The sequence below is a fragment of the Petaurus breviceps genome, unplaced genomic scaffold, assembly GCF_028583685.1.
Source record: "Petaurus breviceps papuanus isolate PSGF00001 unplaced genomic scaffold, PetGlider_PUasm1.0 90644, whole genome shotgun sequence".
Classification (NCBI taxonomy): Eukaryota; Metazoa; Chordata; class Mammalia; order Diprotodontia; family Petauridae; genus Petaurus; species Petaurus breviceps.
This window is the reverse complement of record NW_027187298.1, coordinates 7901485-7922543: the sequence shown is the minus strand read 5'-3', so window position 1 is coordinate 7922543 and position 21059 is coordinate 7901485. Positions and strand designations below refer to the sequence as shown.

Genomic DNA, 21059 nt, shown 5'->3' with positions numbered 1-21059 from the left:
ATTGTTGGTAGGATTTCCAAGAGCTGATAAACTAGTGTCCCATTCACAAAATGATAAGGCATAAAAGTAGGACCCTCTTGGAAGACCATGAATCACAGCAAATGAAAACAAAGCATTTGTAAATGGCAGATGTCTTACCTGATTAGTGAGCTCAGCTGGCTAAGGGTTAACCACTGGTCCAGCAGTCAAATGGTTTTGGGGGATGGGGAATGCTGAGTGTCAAAACTTGGAGTTATGCTAGCACAGAGGGTGGTCAAAGCAGGAGGCCAAGGGTCAAACCAGAGAGGCAGAGAGAGGAAGTTTCCATGCCAACAGAGAACATAGGCATTGGAGAGTTCAGGCTAGTCTGAATACACAGGAGTCAGCAGAAAGGAACATAAATAATGTGGGAAGAAATTGAAATGTTGGGATCAACTACAGATCAAGGAGAACTATTAAAAAATTAAAAAAATCAAGTCAAGCCAGGAACAGGGCTACTGATTAGATGACAGGGTAGTGTAATGGATGGGAAGCCAGAATCCTTTGGCCAGGTCACCTCCCTTCTCCTGACTTCAGTTTCCTCCTTTGTGAAGCAAGGGTGCCAATATAGATCAGGAGTCCTTAACCATGGACCCCTAAGGAGTTGATGGATAAATTTTAGGGCATCTATGAACTTGAATTGGAAAAAAATTACATCTTTGTTTTCATTAACCTTTAGAATTTCCATCACTTACAAATGTAGGCAACCAGTAGTATTCTGGGGCAGCTAGGTGACCCAGGGCATAGAGCACTAGGCCTGTTGTTGAGAAGACCTGATTTCAAATTCAGCTTTAGACACTTACCAGCTGTATGACCCCAGGCAAGTCAATGAATTCCTTTTTGCCTCAGTTTCCTCATATGTAAAATAAGGATAATAAAGGCATCTACCCCCTAGGGTTGTTGTGAGTATCAAGTGAGATAATAATTGCAAAGTACATGGCATACTTCCTGGCACAAAGTTAGTGCTATATAAGTATTATTATTCTTGTTATAAATGAGATTATTGTGCCTGGCGCATTGTAATCACTACATAAATGTTAGTTATGATGATGATGATGGTGACCATCATCATCCTCCTGAAAGGGTCACATAGGCTTTTCCAGGCTGTCAAAGGGGTTCATGATACAATACAAATGTGAAGAACCTCTGTCCTAGAGGTTTTCTTTTATTTTTATTTCATTTTTTTTTTTTTGGAGGGGGGAAGGCAAGACAATTGAGGTTAAGTGACTTGCCCAATGTTGGTCACACAGCTAGTAGGGTGTGTCAAATGTCTGAGGTCAAATCTGAACTCAGGTCCTCCTGACTCCAGGGCCTGTACTGTATTCACTGCGCCCCCTAGACATTTTCTAAAGACCTTTTTAGTACTAAGCCTATAAGCCTGTGATGAAATCACCCCTTCATGTACTTTGAGGCTTTGACATTCCACAGATAATGACAAAAAACTTGCTGCCCTCAATAGATGTTCATTCCTTTCCTCTCAGCCTTCTTTGGGGGTAGTTGGACTCCTCCTGGCCACACCCCCTTTTGGTTCTTAAGGCTCAGAGGGAGATGTGCCTGAGGCATCACCCAAGCAAGCAGTCTTGGAAAGAGTTTCACAACCTCCTGTACTGTGTGCTGAAGAGACAGTTAAATTCCTGTTTACATATAAACCTAAACCCCCTTATTCTAATGTGCCACCACCTTAAAAGACATATATTTATTCTCTCCGTTTTAGCTGTTCATATGTTTAAAGGCGACAAGTTCTTCCAGAGTGATTATGCTAATGTACATAGGGCGTTTCAACAATTGTGCTGACAGGCCTAACCACTTATTTGAACTACATTGTGCAAATAAGATGTTATCTTAAATACTCTCCTAATATAACTCAGTAATCACTATAATGCTTTTTGGTGAAATTGTAGTATTATTACTGAATTTAGTCACCAAATCTTCAATATTTCACCTTTTTCCTTAGGCCCTTCAGTGTCCAGGGTGCTGAATAACTGACTGGGGTTAGGCATTCATTGTCCTTGTTGTTAAGCCCAGCAAATAGCACCTGGACTTCAAGTTTGCTTTTGTGTGAGGTTGGAATGTGGAGGGGACAGAATAAGCCTTATCTGAGTGGTGGCTGTAATTTTCTTATTTCTGTGGATGGCTCCTGCCACTAGTCCTCTATTCACTTAGGTTTGTGACCTCAGGATCATCTCTGATGCTTCACTCTTCCTCACCCTTCCAAATCCAGTCAGTTGCTAGGCCTCATTGATTCTACATCCACATTTCTTTCATCCATCTCCTCTCTATGCATAGACCTTCTTTCCTGGACTACTAAAATAGCCTCCTGGTCTACTAAAATAGACTTCTAGTCTCTACTCTCCAATATATCTCCTATATGCTTACCAAATTAATATTAATAAAGCTGAAGTCTGACTATCACACACCTCTGCTCATAAAACTTTAGCGTTGTCTTATTGCTTCTCAGGAAAAAAATATAGACTCCTCTGTTTGGCATTCAAAGTCCTTCACAATCTGGCTCCAACCTCTATTCTATCCAGATGGAGTTCACTATCACTCCCTCTCACACACTCTAATTCCAGCCAAGCTGGACTATTTGTAGTTCCCTGTACATGACATTCCATCCCCTTTGCTTAGACAGTTCCTCACACTGGGAAGGCTTTCCCTCCTCATCTTCATCTCTTGGAATTCCTGGCTTCATTCAATGCTTAGCTCGAGGGCCACTAACTACACAAGTCTTTTCTTGATTATCTCTGTTGTAAGCAGGAGCACTGTGTATTTATTTCATACATATTTACCTGTGTACGTTATTCAGTCATGTCTGACTTTTCATGACCCCATTTTGGGTATTCCGAGCAAAGATACTAGTCTGCCATTTTCTTCTCCAGATCATTTAGTTGGTCCAGATTATCTTCTCCAGATCATTCTCCCATTTGTAAAACAAGGAAACTGAGGCAAAAATGATTAAGTGACTTGACCACGTCATACATCTAGTCAGTGTCTGAGGATGGATTTGAATTCGGGTCTTCCTGATTCCAGGTTTGATGCTCTATCTACTATAGATACCTCTCTGCCCTACATGTTGTTTATCCCTGGTATGAGCTCTCTAAGGGCATATGCTATATTTATGTTTGTCTTTTGTCCCTAGAGCCTAACACAGTTCTTGACATGTAGTAGGTGTTTAATAGATATTTGTTGAATCTAATTGTTGAAAAGGAACCATAAATACTGAGCAGTATATACAAATTCCAATGAGGTCTCACTAGGCTCCCAAAATTCAACTCAGCATTGAATTGTTATATTCAAGGTCCTCCACAAAATTCCCATTTTGATTCCTTTTTGTGGCATAGAGGTGACCACATTTTTGAAGGTGATGTCAATGAAGCATAAACTCTGGAAAGTTCTGCCAACCCAGAAAGTTTGGTCTAGGTTACAGAATGTGTCTGATATTCAAGTCCAGTCTAGCTAAGTAGAGAGAGACTTGTCAGGAGGCTGGCCACCAAGTAAGGAATTCTTTATCTATAGCCTCTATTAAACAAAGAAATTTTAAATCAACCTTGTTCCTATGTGTTTTACTCTTCTTAGTCTGAGGAATGGCAGCATAAAGATGGAAAAGGAGATCAAGGGTGCTTAGAATGACAGTTTTTAGATTGTTTATACATACTAATATAACTGTTATTACTCTAAATGTGTGCTTCTTCCCTAACAACCATCAAGTTGACATACTACTGGAGGAAATCATTATTGATATTCTTGCTACAAATTCAACCTGCAGATATAAAGATGTTCCAGGCAAAAGGAAGTATGGCTCCTTGGAAAAACATATGAAGGAATCAGTCGAGATAGATCTTAACTTGTCCAAAGGCAACAAGACACATTTCATGGGACATTTTGTCATTTTGCCTTGCAGTGGCCATGAAAAACAGATCACTATTTGCAAAAGAAAAATATTCCCATACAGAAAATTCCAACTTATGTGCTAATATCTCTTACAGAAAATGAAGGGGTAGAGAAATTCTATAAAGAACTCAATAAACTCCTCAAAAATTAAATCCATATATGCTTAAATACTTGGTCATTTTAGTACAAATTTGGTTACAGTGGAAGATGGAAAAAATTACTGTGAAAAATACGGTTCAGACTCTAGAAATAAAAGAGGTCAAAGGCTTATTGCCTACATAGAACCCTCACACCAATATATTATGAATATTTTCTTTAAGAAGAAAGTAGCTAAGTGCTACTAGGCCTGGGAAGTACCAAATAACATCACATACACACACACACACACAAATGTCAGTGTAAAACAATTAGTTACTGATGTGTGAGTAATTTCAGGATCAGCTGCTCTGTGTAGAGCCAGACCACTAACTTGGTAGAAGAAAGATAAAAATCGATACCAACTTAGAAGAAAGGATAAAAATTAGAAGATATGTCATCCGATGGAAATAGCTGCAACTTAACCTTTCAAACAAGCTATAGATATATAAGAAAAATGGGAAAATGGATGAAGGAATAGAAATCAACATAGACTAGACTATTTCCTATAGAAGTTTAAGTGATGTAAATCAATCCCACATTTGGGAGGCCAAAAGAACCTTGAGATTGGTTCAGCCAAAAGCACTTGATTTCCCCTTATAGATGCTTTAAAATGTTTTTTTTTTTTAATGGATGAAAGCAAATCAGAGAGTAAATGTGGCTAAAAGCTTCTTGTAATCATTATTGTCTAAATTCTTCTCAGCTACAAGTGACTAAGAACAAAAACCTATGGCTTGCTTCTGCCTCATTTAAAAGTTCTTAAAAGATTTTGATAATTTGCCTTGTTTTCAAGGGTTACTATGAGGATAGGCAAAAATGCCTCTATGTCGAAATCTCTGGAATCTACCTATTTTGTTTCAAGGTGGGCATGGTAGACAGTTTGGGCATATGCCAATGGCTAGTCATGCTATGGCAACTCTGGTCCTTACCTAAAGGGTCAAAAATGACTAGGCATTCTGGAGTCCCCCAGTTGGGGAAGGAGAGCTATTCATTTAACATCTGTTCCGTTGGGGGGGGGATTATACATAGCTTGAGTGGTGATCCATTTTACTTAAAATGACTCAGGAGCTACTTATCAAGTTCATGGATATACTTCTCACCACCCCATTGGAAAATGAAGGAGAAAAGAGAAGAGATGATTTAAACCAGTCTATCTTGCAAGTGCTAAGTGATCTTAGTAAAAGGCCAGTGAGGAAACACATTTAAAGTCATGGTTAAAATGAGGTTTGGGGAATTATACAAGCATTTCATTTATCTGTATTTTTTTTCTTTCTCACTAACTTAGAACCTTAAGAGATGGTGATAAAAGATAAACTAAACATACACAGTCTGAAAACAGATGCTCCAAGTCCCATTTTTTAGATATGAGGGGGTGGAAACACCATTCTCCTACTCCCCTCCCCCCCAACCTACTGTTAGCTTTGTGGTATTCTAATCCTGAAAAGTTTATTTAGTTGGCTCTCTGAGGTGTTGCTGAGTAATGCAACTCTTCCTAAATGGGGAATGACAATCTCTAGGGAAAAGCTTTTCTGAACAATACCATACTATAAAGAAAGGCCAAGACAAGCTAAACCACTAAATTTATAGTGGAAGACTATGGCATTGGTGAACTGAGAATAAAGGAGAATGAGTGTTTAGCTAGAACTCTCCCTAATTTTCTTTAAAAAACAAACGCATTTCACAGTCAGTCTTGGTGACGCATGCCTTTAATCTCTCCAACTGGGAAGGCTAAGGCTGTTGGATCACTTGAACTCACTAGGATTTCTGAGCTGCAGTGGGATAAGCTGGTAAAATGTCCACATAGAGTCCAGCTCTGTTTGAGTGTATGAAGGGGTGGGGGTGGGGAGGAAGGGACAAAGATCGTTCTTCTAAAGGAGGGACAAAACAACTGAGGTTAGAAACGGAGCAGGTCAGAGCTCCTGTGCTGATCAGCATTGGGGTCAGCCCCACAAGAGTGCCTGCTGCATTTCTGGACTTCATCATCTCCAGAAACTTGTCATTCTGCAAGATGATCCCACGCTGAAACTCTCACCTCCTCAGATCATCTCCCACCCCAGCTAGAGGACTTCATCATTCCTCCTTCTTTTAATGCCTTGTCCTCTTTCCCCATTAGATAGGGAATGCTTTGAGAACAGGCCTGTTCTTTGTTTCTTTGTTTTTTTATTTTTCGGAGGGGGGGTGGGGTTGGCCTTTTTTGTATCCTTAGAGATTAGCACAGTGCCTGCCACATCATAGCAACCTAATAATTATTTATTGACTCTGACTCTGCCCTTTCACATTGGGCAAGATAGAGAGACCAAGTGTCAAACAAACACATATTTTGTTGTTTTCATTTGTCTTTATATGTCATTTCTACTCTTTGCTTCCAATGCACACAAACCTGACTTTGCTTTAAAGAGAATTTTGATAAAGACAATTAATAAATTGTGATAAGTTAATATAAGACAATTGTGATCAAGATAAGCAAAAACCAACCAACCAATCAGGAACAGTGACTTCATTTGACAATGGCATATAATATTCTGCTTGTGGGGTGGTGAGAGTTGTGGTCAAAATTTTGCCATTATTATTCGTAGTTTCAGTTTCAATTGTTTTATTGTGTGACTTTTTCTACTTACATAGTCATGTACATTGTTGTAGTCATTGTGTATATTGTTTACTTTTCTGCTTGTTTCATTTGTTTCACTTTGTAACAGATCACATAAATCTTTCCATACTTTTTTTAGATCCATGTAATTGGAATGTAAATTTAAATCTTCCCTGTCCCTAGGCTAAAGTGCACCTGGAGCCTGGGGTAGGAGGCTTGTTTTTCAGTAGATACTTCTTGATTGGCCAGTGAGTCAATAAGGTTGTTACATTCTCTGAGCCAGGAGAAGGTTATATAAGCCCTGATGTGTAGCTTTGTTTTGGGGCTCACTTTGAGAAGTGTTCTGTGATTTGATCTGGATTCTGGGAAGCCATTGTCCAGAGCCCCCCGGGCTTTGAAAAACCCAGATGTTGAAACCCAGATGTTGATTTGGTATGGATGTAATGGTTGGACAGTTTGGAAAGCTGTCTGCTTGATCTGTTTATGTCTTGATAATTCTGCCTGTATACTTTGAAGTTCAGGGTGCTGACCTTTTTCCCCTGAATGAGGTAAACGATATATGTTTGACTGAGTAAAGTAAGCTTGTTAACCCATTTTGAGTTGCTTTCCTTTAACAGAGCAGATCTAAGAACCTGTGTTGGCAGCAAACCCTGAGGACGCTTTGGGGTGCTTGCTGCTACAATCCATCATATTGGTTCTTCTAGAACAGAAATTTTCTAGTTCTTTGCTGCCACAAAAAGTGCACCTATAGTCATTGTCTGTACAGAGGACTTTTCTTTTTACCATTGACCTTTTTGAGGTATAGGTAGGATCTCTGGGTCAAAGGGATGGTCATTTCAGTTGCTTTTTTCATAATTTCCATTTGCTTTCCCAGAACTGTTGTTCTAAATCACATTCTATTAATAGTGTATTAATGGCCTTGTCTTTTGACAGTGCCTCCAACACTGATAATTCCCTTTTAAAATTTTTATTTTTTTATTTTTAACATTCTTTAAAAGGTTTTTGTTTGGGGGGATGGGTGGGGGAAAAACGGGGAGAAAATTTGTAACTCAAAATCTGGCGGAAATGAACGATGTAAATCAGAAGTTAATAAAGCTTTAAAAAAAAAAAGGTTTTTGAGTTTCAAATTCTTTTCCTCTCTCCTGCCACTCATCACCCATTGAGAAGGCATCAATATGATATCAATAATAAATATGAAGTCATGTAAAACATACTTCCATATTAGCCACGATACTGACAATTTCTAATATTTTGTCATCTTTGTCATAATTCACTAGGTGTGAAGTGAAACCTTAGAGTTGTTTTTATTTGTATTTCTCTTACCATTTTAGAGCAATCTTTTATATGATTTTTAATAGTTGGTTATCTTTTGAGAATTGTTTGTTCATATCCTTTGACTACTTATCTTTTGGGGAATGGGTTTGGTATTACATGTTTTTGTTAGTTCTTTATCTTGGATATTACACCTTTTACAGGGGTTTGTAATCTGGAGGGGGGGTCCATGGGCTTGTTTTTAAAATATTTTAATGACTGTACTTCAATATAAACGAATTTCCTTTGTAATCTTATGTATTTCATTTTATGCATTCAAAAAACATTATTCTGATGAGTCCATAGGCTTCACAGTACTGTCAAAGTGGTCCATAATGCACAAAAAGTTAAGAATATCTGTTTTATATAAAAATATTTGATGCAGAAAGTTTTTCCCAGTTGACAGTATCCTTTGCATTCTAGTTGCATTAATTTTGTTTGTGTAAAGCTTTTCAGTTTCACTTAATTGAAATTGTTTACTTTTTTTTGAAACCACTTCTGTTCCTTATTTGGTTAGGAATTCTTCTCTTAGCTGTTGCTATGAAAGTTAGCTGATCTCATTTTCTTCTAATTTTCTTGTGGTATGACCTTTAATGTTCAGGGCAAGTGTTCATTTTGAATTTATTGTGTGGCAAATGGTAAAAGATTTTGCTCTAAGCTAATTGATGACCAATTGATTTCTAGATTTTCCAGGAATTCTTGTTAGATGAGGAGTTCTTTCTCGAGTAATGTTCTTGAATTTATTAAATACTGTGTTATTGAGTTCAAATACTCCTGATTGTTCTTTAGCTAGCCTGTTCCACTGTGACTTTAGTCTTCTTAACCAGTAGCAAATATAGCTTAGTAGTATAATTTGAGGTCTATTCCCTTTTTATTCCTATTTTTCCCCATTATTTCATTTGAGATCTTTGTTTTTCCAAATGAATTTTGTTATCATTCTGTTTAGCTCTATAAAATATCTGCTTGGTAATTTGATTAATATAACATTAAATCTATAAGTTAATTTTGGTACCATGGTCATTTTTATTATATAAATGTGGGCAAGACAGGAGTAATGAATATCCTTTATTGTTTATCTCTGTATTTTTTAAAGTAGCATTTTATAATTGTATAGAGAGAGGGTTTGAATTTGTCTTTATTGACTTACTCAAAGTGCTTTTATGCATTTTATACTTATTTTGAAAAGGACTTTTTAATTATTTCTTTCTGTTTTTTAATGCTATATAAAAATGCAGTTTTAAAAATTTTATTCATTTACTATTTATTAAATAATTAAAATTAATTTATTAATTTGTGCTATTAACATAATATACACATATATGATCATATAATATGTAATAGTTATTGATTCTTGAAACTAATATCAAAATAATTAATCATATATTTTCATTTATGGGTTTATTTTATATTCTACTCATTGATTTTATTTGTACAAAATCTTTACTACTTTTTTGTGTAGAAATGTGCAAAGGCAGCTCACATGTAGTACTGACTTTTCAATAAAACAGTAATGTGACATCTCTCTATACCCTAGTCACACTGGCTGCACCTACATTAAAGGAGAAGCTATTCAATTTTGAACCATCAGAACTAGAAGGGTGGTAACTATAGTGGAAAGAACATTAGATTTGGAGTCAGAAGTCTTAGTTTTGCTACTTACTAACTATACAACCTTAGGTAAATCATTTATATTCTCTGAACCTCAGTTTCCAGATCTGTAAAATGATGGTGCCTAACTAGATGAGCTGAAAGGTCTTTGAGATCTAAAACTATGTTCAACTAAGTAAGGTATGTAAAAAAAAATTTCCCTTTGTTTTATGTTAATCATTCAAAACTATAGGAAAATTATAAAAGTTCTTACATCCGAGGTTGTGAATCAACCAGTGTAACATTTCCCCTCTATATTTTTATGAAATGCATTGCTCACAGAAATGATTTTTGTCAGCCTTGACCATCATATTTGGAAGAACTCTTTTGAGCAGGAAGTGATCTTAGAATATAGGACACAGTGCTCAAAAGAACCTTAGAACTTAGAATGCTGGAGATTGAATGGATCCCAAAACATAGAACATATAATAATAATAATAGCAACAATGAGTTAATTTATACATATTTAGTGCTTAGAGGGTCAGATGACTTGCCCAAGGTCACCCAGCTAGTGTCTGAGGCTGGATTTGAATTCATGAAGATGAGCTTTCTTGATTCCAAGATCAGAGCTGTGCCACCTAACCCTTTCCTAAGATGCCACCAGGGCCATCTCCAGTCTTCCTGATCAATGACTTGCCACTGGACCCAGATAACTCTGGAGGAGAAAGTGGGGCTGGTGCCTTTGCACAGCCCTCCTGTACTTAAATCCAACTCACTTGTATGTCATGGTATATCACCTCCCTGATGTCATGGTCCTCTTCAAGAATTAAGGACAAACAACAATAATAAAAACCAAGCCCAGGTATCCACCAAAAGAGAATTGTATAAGATGCATAAATGAAAAGAAGCCTGGAAAAAAGGGAGTTGGTAGTCTGCCCTGATCACAACATGTCTGGAACACTGTCATCAGTGAAGGGGAAGGACCATGTTTTAAGAGTCAGGTGGAACCTGAACCACATCCTCACGTGCTTTAAGGTATATCACATAGAAGATTGGTCAGACTTAGCCCATTTTCCTCATTTGTAAGATGAGGCTAATAATAGCAACTACTTCACAGGGCTACATAATTTGCAAATTTTAACGAGCTATATAATGTTATGATAATGATGACAATGACAACTTGGTCCCTGACGGGTGACCTCGGCTCTATTGGTAGAAGTTTTAGGAGTTGGAGGGTGTGAGACAGACAAAACAAGTTTGACATTTATGTTGTTATCTTTTGTTTTCACACAACCTTCATTTCTGAATCTATCCCTCCAGAGGGGATGGATTTTTATTCAATAGAGGGAAGAGCCTCTTGGCAATTAAAGCTGTCTGGAAATGGAAGGAGCTGCCTCAGTAAGGAGAGAGCTTTGTAGGAAGAGACTGGAAAGGTGCTTGTTTGGGTTGTTATGGACAGGTTCATGCTTCAAGTCTATATTGGCCTAGATGACCCATAGTAAAATGAAAGAAAACAAAACAAAAAGTTCCCAGAACCTGGAGTAGGGGAAGGGAACTAAAGTTGTAAGAGACCTGGGTTTGAATTTGAGCTCTGCTATGCTGTGTGTCCTTCAGCAAATAACTTAACCTCTCTGGGCCTCAGTTTCCTCACCCATAAAAGGAGCAGGTTGTATTAGATGAGCATTAAGGCCCCATCCAATTTCTATGATGTTAGGAAGGCAAACATTTTCAATTACCATTTTTGGTCTTCTCAACATAGTGGTTTCTTAATGCTATGAATGAAACCAGTGATAGAGATCTTGTGGTTAGGACACTCTTGGCCTGAAAGGCCATGTTTCCAGTCTTATTCTAAGGAATCTACAAGAGGAACTTAGTTTCTCAAACCATATTCGTGCTTGCTACAAATTAAGACATCCTAGAATGAGTCCAAGGAGATGAGCCTATTAATGGGGATGGAGATAGGTGGAAAACTGAAGCTAAAATAATGATATCAGTGAAGTGGCCAGAGACAGTGACTACTTTAAGCCCCACCTATGCTAGCTAGGATGTGTGTGTATGTCTGTGTGTGTGTGCACATTTTTTTTTGAGCGTGAAGTAAATAATTTTTAAAGTACAATGAATCAACATGCATTTATTAAATGCCTGCTCTGTGCATCTGTGGGGCAGCTAGGTGGCACAGTGGATAGAGTACAGGGCCTGGAGTCAGGAAGACCTGAGTTCAAATCCAGCTGCAGGTACTTATTAGCTATGTGACCGTGGGCCTGAACCCTTTGCCTCAGTTTCCTCATCTGTAAAATGAGCTGGAGAAGGAAATGGCAAACCACTCCAGTATCTCTGCAAAGAATGCCCCAAATGGTGTTACAAAAAGTCAGACACGACTGAAACGACTGAACGACACACCCCATGCTAGACACTGTGCTAATTGCTGAAGCCACAAAGACATAGTCTCTGCTCTCAAGGAGCTTAGGTTCTAATGTAGGAACCAATATGACCATAAATAATTATGTACTTAATGAATATATAAAATGAATGCAAGGTAATCTTGGGAGGGAGTCCTTTAGCTGCTGGAGGGATTGGGAAAGGCTCCATGCAGAAGGTAGGATTTGAGCAGAGTCTTGAAGGAAGGCAGAAGAATCCAAGAGGTACAAGTGAGAAGGAGTGCATTCATTCCAGGAATAGGGGAAAACCAGTGCAAAGGAACAGAGGTGGAGTGTCACGCATGTGAGACAAAAAGGGCAAGCACAATAAGGGGAAGTCACCCAAAGGCACATCTAGATTTGAAGAAAGTTGAGCAAACACCCAGTAGAGGATTGATGGAAGATGTGAAAAAAAAGCCACAGAGTGTGGGCAGGCATGGATGGGTTGCAATAAGCTTTGTTTCAGGGAGTACCCACATTGATGAGATCACACACACGTTCATTAGAGTGTTGGACTAAGGAAAACCATTCTACCAATTAGAGGTGTCCAAAAATATAATTGATTGCCTTAGAAAGTAGTGGGTTCCTCCTCACTGTAGGTCTTCTAATGGAAACTGGCTAACCACACAGTGGGGTATTCTTAGGTCAAGACTATGTTTATATTAGTTCAACTCTGAAGTTATTTCTGTCTGTAATTCAGTGAAACAGGCTTAGGCAGGGAACAGGACTTGCCTAAGGTCATAGCAGGAGGGAAAGGGACAGAAGGATCATAGGATAGCCAGAAAGGACCTTGGAAGTCATTTAGACGAACTTCCTCATTTTTCAGAAGAAGAAACTGAGGCACAGAGAAGGTAAGTCTCTTGAATCTCAGTCTACCAACCTATATTTCTTGTAACTATAATATAAGTGTTCTTCTGTATGTGAGGCAGGTGGTGGTAACTAACTGGAAAGTAAGTATAATTACTATGTTAAAGGTAACCAGAACCAGGAAGCCGGGGTGTTTTTTTTTTTTAAACAATGGTATCATGTGTTAAATTGAAAATAACCTAACCACCTCCCCCCCCCCCCAACCTGGTTATTTCCAATTCAAAACTGAACAATAGAGCAACTAAGTCCAGAACCTTAGAATCTAACAGAGCTTTATATTCAGGGGACCATTCAAGTTCACTTTTCTCTAAGCTGGGATCTGACTGTAACAAGCACAGTGCAGGCCATGTAGCCAGCAAGGATTGAACTCAGTGACAACTAAATGGAATTTTTTGTATAATCATATCCATTTAATTTTGGGCATTTAAAAAACATTCTAAGAAGGGATCTGTGGACTTCATCAGACTGCTAAAGGGGTTCATGACGCCAGAAAGATTAAGAACCCCTGCTCTAGAGCAGCTGAGGCTTAGGTGAATTTTAAAAGTGTTCCACATCCCATTGTTTCAGATGTGGCTATTGGTGAGTGGCAGGGGAAGTGACTTTGGTGTGGGTTGTTCTAGAGAGAGAGAGAGACAGATTTGCTATTTGTGTTCACATCAGACCTGTCATCCAGGAAGTTCAGAACTCTTAAAAAAAGTCATTCCTTTGATTCTTCTCTTCCTGGGAAGCAATGAATAACTTTTCTTTTTTCCTACTCTATACCTAGATAAAACACAACAACGTCAAATGATACTCTTCTAAGGAGTGCTGGAAAGAAAAGCTGCTTAGGGAAAGAGCTTTTTGGAGGAACTGAATGTGAGCAGTGGAACATGGGGTCTTGATGGTTGTGGTGGGACATTTAGCTAGAGTGCTGGACTTAAGATGAAGATGACATGGGTTCAGGTTATATAATTTGTGTTAAGGCAGTTAGTCTCCTTGATCCTGAGTTTCCTTATCTGCAAAATGATGGGGTTGAACTCAGTGGCCTCTAATTTCCCTTTCAGATCTAAATCTGTGATCTTACTTGTCTATTTTTTTTGGAGGGCAACTGGGGTTAAGTGACTTGCCCAAGGTCACAAGGCTAGTTTTTGTGTTAAGTGTCTGAGGCCAGATTTTAACTCAGGTCCTCCTGACTCCAGGGCTGGTGCTCTATTCACTGAGCCACCTAGTCATCCCTGATCTTACTTGTCTTTAAAAAGCACATGAAGCTGCCCATGTAGGGAAAAGATTCCCTTGCTTTTCATTCTGGCTGCTGAAGTCCTTCCTTTCCCTCAAAAGTCACCTCAGATGCAGCATCCTCCACAAAGCCTTCCCTGACCTTATCCACTCCTGCCTTCTCTCAGCTGAAAAGTGATCTTTTCCACACAGTGCTCTGACATGATTCTTCTCTGTGTGCTACACATTCTTCCTTTAGATGACAGCGGAGACAGCATGGTTCAGTGGAAAGAGTGATGAACTGGAAGTCAGAAGATCTAGGTTCAATTTCTGTCTCTGCCACTTACCTACCACCTTTGTGACTTTAGGGAAGTCATTTTACTTCTCTGGGACTCAGTTTCTTCACCTCTAAAATGAAGGGGGTTAGACTAGATAACCTCCAAAGTCCCATCCCATTCAACAATGGATAATTTCTCAGCACTGAGTGTAGGCCTTTGTACATCATAAACAGGAGCTTGAGAAACAGAGAATTCTCTGCAGACAAGCCAGTAGCAAGCTTGGAAGCTGATTCCTCCCTTTGGAATCTCATTTCATCATGATTCCTCCACAGGGCAACTGGATATTTGCATAGTGGTCAGCTAGGGATCCTTATGTCTGCATGTGTAAGTATGTGTGTGTGTGTGTGTGTGTGTGTGTGTGTGTGTCTGTAAATACTTATCACATTTCCCCTTGTTGCATTATTATCTGTATATGTAATTTACCCTCCCTTAGATTGCCAACTCCTAGAAATTCAGAGCTGTATTGAGTGTGTAAGATTTTAAGTTTTAGAGTTAGAAGGAATTTTAGCAACCATGTAGTTCTTACAGAGGAAGAAGTTGGATCCCAGGTAGGGGAGGTTACCTCTTCCATCTAGCGTCGAAGACTAGAGCACTCAGTTTTTGGACTTTCCTTAAAAAAATATTATAAAAAATAAATGACTATAAACAAGATTGAGCATTAAATTGAGCATTAAAGTATAAATTGTTTCCCTAGCTTTGCTTATTTCACTATGTATCAGTTCATATAATTCGTGCTTCTCTGTATTCATTTATTTCATACATCATAATAATATACCATTACATTCACATACCACCCTATGTTCAATCATTCCTCCAATAACAGACATCTAATTTGATTCCAATACTTTGCTACAAGATGTGCTGCTGTAACTATTTTTGAACTTTTTTTGTCAATAATTTCCTTGGGGCATAAATATCTAACAGTGAAATCTCTGGGTCAGAGTGTAGATATTTTAGTTGCTTCACTTGCATAACTCAAAATTGTTTTTAAAGAATGGTTATATTGGTTGCAATGGTGAAATGTATAGTTCCACCAAAAAATTATTAGTGTGCCTACCTGTCTTTCCACAACCCCTGTGTGTGAGGTAAAACCTCAGTGTTGTATCTTATATCTTATTATTAGTGACTTGGAGCATTCTTTCATATGATTATTAATAGTTTGCAATTCTTCATTTAAGGACTGTTTGTTCATATTCTTGATGGCATATGTTGGAAAATGACTTTTGATTTTATACATTTGTGTTAGTTCCCTATATTTTGGATACTAAACCTTTATCAGAGATATTTACTATAGAGATTTTTTTCCCTTGTTGACTGCTTTCCTTTTTATGCTAGATGTATTACTTCAGTTTGTGCAAAACTTCCATATAGTCTAAATTATCTATTTTATGTTTAGCATTTACTTTTATCCTTGTTTGGTTAAGAATTTGTCTCTGACCTAAAACTATGAAACAAATATGATCTGCTTTATTTCTAATTTTTAAATGATATGATCTTTAATATTCAGGCCACTTTCCATTTAAAATTTGTTCTGGAATATGGTATAAGACATTGATCTAAGCCTAATTTCTGCCAGATTGCCTTCTACTTTTCCCAGATGTTCTAGCTAGTTCTTTTCAAAGTAATACATATTTTGGGGTTTATTGAACACTAGGTTATTAAGTTACATAACTTATGCTTTTTTTCCTTGTCTAGTCTAATCTACTGATCTGCTTTTCTATTTCTTAATGAGTATCAAATGGTTTTGATGATTACTGCTTTAAAATATAGTTTGAGGTCTGCAAGTACTGTTTTCCTTTTATTCCTACCTTTTTATGTATTTCCCCTGATATTCTAAATCTTTTATACCTTCAAATTAATTTTGTTATTATTATTTTATTAAGTTTTATAAAGTATCCCATTGGTAGTTTGATTGGCATACCATTAAGTCTGTAATTAACTTTGGTGGTATTGTCCTTTTTATTATATTAGCATAGTCCACCCTTGAGTAATGAATACTTCCCTAGCTATTTCAGTTACTTACTTCTTTAAGGAGAATTTTGTAATTGAATCTATGCAAATATCGAGTTGCTTTGGTAGATCAACTCCCAAATATTCTGTGCATTTTGTAGTTATTTAAAATGGGATTTCCTGCTCTATTATTGCTTCTTGAATTTTGTTGTTGTCATATAGAAATGTTGATATTTTTTGTGGATTTATTTTTTAACCCACAACTTTGCTGAAGCTATTAATTGGCTCAGTGAGTTTCTTTACTGATTTCTTTGTCCATTCCTTCTTAATTTTTCTTCTGTGGTAATGATTCCCTGGCTCTGCTTTTTTCACTGAATTATTTCATAATGATCTTTCCTTATATTTCTCATATTTGTCAATCTCAATAACATGATAGTATACCATTAATGTATCACTATTTATTCCACTATCCCCCTGACTGCTGGGTATTTAAGTTGTGTCCAGGTTTTTGCAATTGCACATAATGCTGCTATGAAAATCTGGGAAGAGATAACTCTTTGTTGTTTGTTGACAATTTTGGCATATGAGCAACAATTGAGCCAAAGAGCCCTGACCTTCATAAGTTATTTCGTTTCAAAATTTTAAATAAAAAATGTGTTGTCGTTGTTGTTTTTGAAACTTCCTTTCTGTGTCCCCTTTATTTTCAAGGGCCTAATGTGAGCCTTGCAAGTAGCAGAGATTTCACGAATATGAATTGAATGGGAATCTGGACTTGGGGTCAGGAAGACCTGGATCTACATCCTACCTCAGATACTTGGTACCTGTGTGACCTTGAACAAATCGCCTAACCTCCATGAGACTCAGTTTCATTATATGTAAAATTTGGCTATTAGACTGGGCCTCTAAGGTACTGTGCAACTTTATATTCATTATCCTATAATATCTCTTTTCGGTAAAAGAGCATTGTGCATTTGGATTTGAGTTGGACTTTGGGTCCATGTAACCTGTGTCTCTGCATAGATTTATAAACAAACATGCAGTGTCCCAAAAGTCTTAGTGCAGTTTTAAACTAAAATAAACCAAAAAAAAAAAACCTGCACCAAGACTTTTGGGACACCCTGTACATGATTGAATACTTGGTTCTTCATAACCTGCCTTAACTGAATTTCCCCCTCAAATCAAATTTGAGTTAAGACAAATAGCTGAAGTATATTAGAAAATGAATTCAACATGACTTTTCCTTCTGCCTTCCTTTCCTTGTTTCCCTTTCACTTCTCATTTATATATGCCATTAGCAGTGTGTTTATTCAGAAAAGGTGGGAAAAAAAATCATACCTGCCTAGATTCGACTGAAAGCATGTTTGTGCCACACACACTGAAGATATTGTTTAAGAGCATGCCATCCGTAAAAAAAAGAAGTTGGTCCTGTAATGCTGCCAAGGTTCCCAAGTTATCTATCAACCAAGTTTGCCTTGTGTAAACTCAATCTGCCTTGTGACAGTTTTAATTTGTGCATGCACACCTTCTCAGAAAATGATCTCCATACTTTCTATATGCTTCTTCCTTGTTTCCAGCAGTCCCTTAGGCATAGTGCTTGTGAACTTGCTAATCTGGGACATGACCAAGGAGAAGTATGATGCAAAAGTTATATGGGGCATGACTTTCCTCTTGAAGATGCTTGAAATGAAATCTCTGCAGCAAGAGGCGAGTTCCTTATATGACTGTTAGTTATAGGTTAGAGGAAAAAGTCTCAGAGGCACTCCAAGATTGGCTGGTTCTTCCATGCCACTCATGGTTTAGATTCTCAGGTTGTCACTTGGGAGGCTGAGATTTTGAATAGGTCTTGGGGGGAACAAAAGTCCTTCATTGAAGGCCTCTTCTGATGCCTTGTCATGTGGAGGTCACCTTGGGCTCTTAAAATTCTGTGTCAGTGCAATAAACCCTGACTGGTTCCACTAAGTGGGAAAGACTTCAAATGTGTACCTAGAAATTTACTGTGTATCTGTCATCTGAGATCCAGCTTAGTTAAGTGCAGAGGGGCATATTGCTCCACTGATAAAATCATGTGCCATTGGAAAATGAATTGTAGTGAAAAGAACACAGGGTTGAGGACTCAAAAATTCTGAGTTTCTGTCTTGATCTTGTCACATACTGTTTGAGAAAGCAATTTGGGACAATAGAAAGGGCTTGGTTTTAAAACTGAATGACCTGGGTTTAAATCTTGCCTTTGACACATGTTGCCTTTTTGACCCTGGGCAAGTCAGTGAACTTTTCTGGGGCTGCTTCCTCATGTGAAAAATGAGGGGAGATTGAGCTAGACCCTTCCAGTTTTAAATTCGATGATACTAAGGTCTTGAGCCTTAGTTTCTTCTTCTAGGAGAATAATAAAACTTTTACTGCCTCATTAGGTTATCTGAATCAAGTACCAGGACCTTAATGGAGTGGCTCCCAATCTATAGGAAATTGAGATCATAGAGATTTTCCAAGGGGTCCTTAAATACATATGCCAATATCAATAAGATAACATGTTTTCTGTAGGCTAAAAAATTATTTAATAAGTGCTTTAATATTGTTTCAATATACATATAGGAACTATTGCAATTAATATGTATTATACATTTGTCATGATTGGAACACTAGGTTTGGGGTCAAGATTCAAATCCTGTTTCAGACATTAGCTGTGTGATTCTGGGCAAATTATGTTACCTCAGTTTCCTTATCTGTAAAATGGGGATATTAAAAGCACCTACTTCACAGAGTTGCTGTGGCACTCAAATATGTGTGTATGCACACATACATATATATACACATATATGCATATTATGTATGTACACATATACACAAAATATGTACATATATATCCATGCATACACATACATATATATATAGTACTTGGAAAAACTTAAAATGCTACATGTTATTATTACTGTTATTGCTTTTTGTTATCACTTTTTTTCCCAATAAACTGCTATTAATATGAGGACCTGAAAATATTTTTTGGGTAAGGGGTGATCTTTATACTTAAAAGATTGGGAACCAATGTTATTTGCTAACAAAGGTGAAGGTGCTTGTTAATCATAGCTACACAAATGTAAGCTATAGAGTTATTACCAGTTCTATATTTACACAGGGAGGGAAAAGTAGCGGCATTTCCTTGTACAAAATTATACTGGCCAGCAATGCTGCAATAATGTGTTGCTAAGCAAATGAAGTCATCCTTTAAAACAAATCTGCACATTTATGTTAACTAATTAAGTAGAAATATATCGAGGGACTTTTTATGCGTAGAAGACTCTGCTAGGCACTGAGGGGAATGCTGAAATAAGTGACACTGGCCTTGCCTTCATGGAATTTACAGTCTAGCAATAAGGATGCTACTCAGAGGGAAATAGGCATCATTATCCAATAATGATACATGGTGCAGATTGTGCTCATAGAATCATGGATTTAGAACGGGAATGGATCTCTGAGGTCACCTCTTCTAGCCCCTTCAATTTATAGATGAGGAAAATGATACTCAGTATGGTTAAGTGACTTTATGAGCTCACACAGGCAATAAGTAGCAAAGCTTGGATTAAAATACACATCCTCTGTCTCAAGGCCCAGAAAACTTTCTACTGTAACAGAGTTTAAGGGAGCTACAAAGTCTCATGTGAAATTAGAGGAAGGGAAAATAAATTCTGTCTTGAGGGAAATGAAAAAATAGATCTGATAACTGGGCAGGTCAAATCCCACCTCCCCTCAGACACTAGTATAGACAGCCCACAATTCTGTGCCCAAGAGTCCTAAGAAAATTGGTGCCTCCCAGACCAGCAGCACAATTTATAGCCTAGCCCAGGGGTGGCCTTCTAGGTTCTTGAGTGCGGCCTTTTGACTGAGTCCAAGTTTTACAGAACAAATCCTTTTATTTTTATTAAGGGGATTTGTTTTGTGAAGTCTGGATTCAGTCAAAGGGGCTAGGCCCTTGCCTTTGCATGCTACAGCCAACACCAACAGCTGATCAACTGCTACTGATGCACAGGTAAGTCCAAGTCTCAGGCTAGAACCTATAGCTATCATTAGAGGGTCAGCCCCTGTGGGCAAGATATTTCCACCAACACCAAATGCTGACTGCATGCTGTCTCTGGAATAAGTGATCCAGCTTCACTGAAGCAACAAGGTACACTAAGGGAAAGAGGAAGACAGTAGAAAGGATCCAGGTACCCTCAGGAGGTAGTAAGAGTCTTATCTTCTCATTTTATAGAAGAGAAAATTAACGTTCAAGACTTAGTATTGTCAAATCATATATTTAAAACAGAACAGTCATCTAACTCAGTTTCCACTTATTCTTCAATTCACCTAGAATTTCTATGTGAATCAATCTGCCATGACCTTCCCTCAGAATCCAGTAGAGACAGTCTAGGATCCTTCACCCAAAAGTCTCAGGAATAGCAGTATCCCCCAGACAATGACCCCATTTCCACCCTGACCCCAAAGCCATCTTTCACATGAGCAACCCTTGCAGAGATACACCCTGGCAATTGCTTCCATACTAGCCACAGAAAACAAAGAAGAGAAAGTTTTTGACACTAAGATCCTCAACACTGCCAAATGATTCAATGTCTGAACAAGACATGGTTTTATCAATGGATATGAGACAATAGATGAATTACCATCTGTTTTGCTGTTATATCTTAAGGACCACTGGCCCTTTACTTCTATGTTGCAGCCAAAACTTTCTTTATGTGTCATCTCCCCTTGTTACAATGTAAGTTCATTAAGATC

At 37.8% G+C, this 21059-nt stretch overlaps 1 long non-coding RNA gene across 1 annotated transcript in view; it reads left to right on the top strand.

The window, feature by feature from the left end:
- The window catches only part of LOC138143537 (uncharacterized), a 101726-nt gene that overhangs the window by 23390 nt on the left and 57277 nt on the right, over window positions 1-21059 (top strand). Inside the window, exon 4 of the long non-coding RNA XR_011163716.1 lies at window positions 17004-17202. This is a non-coding gene — a long non-coding RNA (uncharacterized lncRNA). The remainder of the gene's footprint in view (window positions 1-17003; window positions 17203-21059) is intronic.